Here is a 5,024-nt window from a genome sequence, read left to right as displayed (position 1 = left end):
GTTGGTTGAACCAGAACAGAACTACGCTGTGAAGGGGAGATCGATTCAGAACAACTTGCACCTGATCCGCATGATCCTAGAGGGGGGAATAGATGACGACACAGAAGCCGCGCTGATAAACTTAGATCAGTCCAAAGCTTTCGATAGGGTCGACCATCGTTTCCTGGCATCTGTCTTAGAGGCCGCCGGTTTTAAACCGGACTTTTGCAAGTGGATCTCCATAATGTATCGGCAGCCCATGGCTGTCGTGCAAGTGAACGGAAAGCGCTCGAAGCCCTTTGTTATCTCTCGGTCGGTTCGTCAGGGTTGTCCGCTGTCGCCCCTGCTTTATGTCCTGGCTTTGGAGCCTCTTCTCCGCAAGCTGAGACATGGGGAGGCAAATTCGGCCCTGCGCGGAATGGCTCTGCCTGGCGGCTCAGCTGCCAAGGTATCCGCGTTCGCCGATGATGTCACGATCTTCGTGTCGGGCTCCAGAGACATTGAGGTCGTGTCGGAGGCACTCACACAGTACGAAAGAATTACAGGGGCCAAGATAAACCGCAACAAGTCGGTAGGACTGCGGTTGGGCGCATGGAGTGGCAACGCAAACCTCCCTGCGCCCTTCAGCTGGACAGATGGCCCGGTCCGGATCCTCGGCGTGTGGTTCGGACCGGGTCTCCAGCTTGACAAGAATTGGTTGGAGGTACGGTCAAAGGTGGAGGCTGCAGTCAGTTCGTGGCTTCCTAGGAAACTTTCCTTAAAGGGTAGAGCTGAGGCGTGCGCCACTTACGTCTTTCCTCTCATCCTTTACCGACTGGCCGTACTTCCCCTGCCTGCACAACACCTAAAAGCTCTCGTCGAACTCTTGTCCTCGCTCCTTTGGGACAGAGGAAGACACTGGGTGAGCAGACAGGTCTGTATTCAACGTCCGTGTGAGGGAGGCTTGGGAATGCCGGACTTGAAGTGTCATCGAGATGCTGAGAGACTGGCCTTCCTGAGCAACTATATGCAGGAGGACCAACCGTGGCACCCCGTGGTTACTGCCGCCTTCCCCGACCTCGTTCTCGACCCTTCCATCGAGAGCCGTCGCAGGCCGCGGGGAGAATCTGCCTACATGAAAGAGTGCCGAGCCGCGCTAAAACGACTACCAAGGTCCAGTGACCTTGTGACTGCTACCCGTAGGGAACTCCACAGGGATCTAGTGAGGGAGGCCGCTGACGACCCGCTATGCGCGCGTTTGGGGTGGCAGCAGAGTGAGATCCGCTCCGCGTGGAGCTGGGCGCCAGGTTCGAGTCATCTGAACAATTCGGAGTTCTCTCTGACCTGGCGATTGGCCCGAAATGCACTTCCACTCAACAACATACAATGCAGTTCTGGGTTTCTGGAGTCGCCCGATTGTCCCCGTTGTGGGACAACGGCTGTGGAAACTACGGATCACGCTTTCTTTGATTGCCGCGAACTCCGCCAGTACTGGTCGTATGTCAGTGGGGTGACGGCTCGCATCGATCCTGAGCATCCTCGCCCAATTACTGTATCCAATGTTGTGGACAACGTGAGGCCGCCGTGGGACCGGGAAAGACAAATGGTCTACGTTACGATTCTGGCCGTGGCGAGAATGGTGATTTGGACATCGCGTCTGCAAGGTTGCCGGGGGGTGTTGTCTTTTTCTGATCAAGATCTGATCGCGTTCTTTAAACACCAACTACGGGTGAAGATCAGATGTGATAGAAGAAGGCTGCATCGCGCGGCATTTGACAGAAGATGGATACATGTGGCAAGTCTGTGTGTACGAAGAGGAGCCAAATTCGAATACGTGTTCCCCGCCTAGGTGTGGAACGCGCAGTTCTGTAAAGTTAAATTAAACAAGTAGTCTCTCAGCTAGCTGAGTGTGTGTTCCATCCCTCCCCGATTAGGAAGCCTCCAAGATCCCCATCCCCTCTTACCTGCAATTTTTGTTTTTCACCCCTTCCTCTAAATTTTACCCATCTTGGAGAAAAAGAAATACAAACTAACCTCCATCCCTTACCCACAAAATTTTCTTTTCTCCATTCACCCCCATCTAGAGGGCATCCCCACCTAGAGACTGACCCGCAGAAGCGAGGTTCCTTTTACAAACCTAGTGGAACGGGCAGTCTATCAACTAGACGGGGTTGGGAGGGTCCTACTAATCACCTTTTGTTTTTTCTTCCCCCTCCCTCGACACAAATGAATTATTGTTACCATTTTATTGTTATCTTTTTTGTTTTTACACGTCAATAAAAAAAAAAATGTTTTAAAAATTGGGAGTTACTAGGACGTCCCCCAAGATGAAAGGGTGAATGCGGTATTATGGTGAAAGAAGATACTAGCTGGGAGAAACTTTTGACTTTGTTTAGTTCTGGAGCGACAAGGATGACCAACGACCCCCAAAATCCCCCCCTTTTGAGTTGGCCATGTGCCTAAGTTTTTTGTTCACCGTTAATTTTACTGTATTTTTTTAACATGAATAAAAGATTTAATATCTCAAAGTGTAGTATCTGTTCTCTGATACATACACAGCGATAGGCAGTCGTGTTCTGGCGACACATTCTCGTGCCCGGAGAGCTTGTTGGGTAGCGTTCTGTCCGCACCCCCACTTTGTCTGTCTTTCTCTGCTCTCCCCCCTCCCCCACGGGGGGGGATCCGAGCTGATAATTTACGACCTTCCCGCGAGGGAGGGTCGGAAACACTTTCTCTCTTCCCTCCACTAACCTCCCACTCCCTCTCTCAGTTCTATCTCCCCTCTTGCCGCCTTTGGCGCCACTTCTTTTTGGCGCCAAAGTCGGCTCCCAATTTGGACGCCGACTCCACGTCACTCATTTTGGTGAATTATACAGAAGAGAGAGAGCTTTTTTCAAAAATGGACACCCCCAGCCCGGGGACCACCAATACAGATACCCCCAGCCAGGAGGCTACCACAAGAAAAACTGCTCCCCAAGAGGACGGCTCCCCAACAGGGGAAGCAAAAAGCAACGGGGCATACCGCCCGGACACGAAACCGAAGGACGCCCCCCAGAAGGGAGAAAACTCACCAGCAGCTCCCCAAGAGGGCGACTCCCCACAAAGGGGAGAAAAAACAATGTTGGACAGGGCATCCCGCTCTGACAACAAAAATCAAGAGGCAGTAGCCCCAAAGGACGATAAGAGAGACAGTGCTCCCCAGGAGGGCTACTGCCCCAAAAGGGGAGCAAATCAAGAAAACGAGGGGGCATACAGCCTAAACCTCCCGAAAACAAAAGGGGCAAAAGCTCCCAAGGACAATGCTCCCCAGGAGGCCGACTCCCCAAAAAGGGAAGTATTTCCTGGAAGAAGTATAGAGCAGGGAGAGTCGGTCCCAAAGGAAAGCGGAAAGGGAAATGCCCCTCAAAATAGCAACCCTTCCGCCAAGGAACAGCAAAAACAGTCCAACCTCACCAAAGATCCAACACCAACAAGAGGGTTGGCATGGGGGAAGACTGTAGAGAAGCAACTGTCCCCTCAAGAGTATAAAGACTTGTACTTGACCAAGTACAGACAATACATAGAGGGGGCAGAAATTAAACCAGTGCCAGGCGCTTGGGAGGCAATCGAAGACAGAGTGCTCTCCCTCATCATCTCGGATATGCCGGAAAACCGCCTCCTAGGGATGAAAAAGGAAGACATGGCAGGGCTCCTACATAAGCTAAATATCCCGGTATTATACCTGTACCAGAGGAGCTACGCCATGTGGGACATCCTCCTACCCACCAAGGAAGATGCAGAGAGACTCTCCCTCCAAGAAATAAAGCATGGGAGAGTCAAACTAACACCTGAATACCAGGGCAAGAGAAGGACTCGGGTGCAGGTATTTAATGTGCCAACCCAAATACCTGCGGAAGTATTAGGATGCCTCTTCAGCCAGTACGGTGAGGTAGAACAGGTGACCCCAATACGGTCAAAAACTGGGACTCACCTGGGCTGCTACACAATAGCAATGAGGCTGAAGAGGAAAGGTTTTCAGGCAATACCACCGCTGCTGACATACAAAGACGCCAGCATAACGGTAGTGGTGGAGGGCCGTCGTCCACACTGTTGGTTCTGCCAAAAGCAGGGCCACATGGCTAGGAGTTGCCCCCAAAGGGTAACCCCTAATCCAATAACCCAAAAGGCGGTCACATCCACTGAGACAACGCCCGCACCAAAACAGGCGGCAACAACCCCTGCAACTGCAGCACCAACCCCAGCTCCAAGGAAAACTCAAACCACCCAGGAGGCCAAGGGGGAAGAATGGAGCACGGTAGTGAGACAAAAGCGGAAACACTTAATCCCTTCTGCCACCGTCCCACCACCAGCCCAAAAATCGAGGCAGGAGCCTCTGCAAATGCAGAAACAACAACAGCCACCGCAGCCAATGCCGCGGAAACAACTGCAGCAGCAACTACTGCAACAGCAAAATCAGCAAGTGCAGCAGAAGCAGCAGCAGCAACGACACCAGCGAGAGCAGCAACAACAAAAACAGCTGCAGCAGCAAATAGAGGAGCAGACACAACCAACGGTCCCCACACCAATCGAGACGGGGATCAAGCGGAGAAAAGACTGCTCCTCTGAGGATGAATCCGCAAGTGAGAGGGAGAGGAACTCAACCTCACCTCTCCCCGGTTCATTCGAAAGAATGAAAAAGAAAAACAAAAGAAGAAAAGAGGAAGAAAAGGTGGCCCCCACTCCCTGTGAACATACACCACCCCTAACAACAAAATCCACTTCCACCCCCAAACCACACACTGCAACAACACCAGACACTGCACCAACACCAGACACCGCACTAACACCAGACACCGCACCAACACGAGACACCACACCAACACCAGACACCGCACCAACACCAACACCAGACACCGCACCAACACCAAACACTGCACCAACACCAACACCAACACCAGGCACCACACAAACACCCGTCCCCACACCAAGGCAAACTGAGCCACTACCCCAAAAAGAAAATGAAAAGAATGAACCGAGGGAGAGGAGAGACTCCTCTGCCTCTTGCAGACCAAAGGTCCTTGCCCCTG

This window comes from Euprymna scolopes, chromosome 34 (assembly GCF_053919585.1).
Source record: "Euprymna scolopes isolate OS-2025 chromosome 34, ASM5391958v1, whole genome shotgun sequence".
Taxonomy (NCBI): domain Eukaryota; kingdom Metazoa; phylum Mollusca; class Cephalopoda; order Sepiida; family Sepiolidae; genus Euprymna; species Euprymna scolopes.
The sequence above is the reverse complement of the archived record's forward strand: the minus strand, read 5'-3'. Positions refer to the sequence as shown.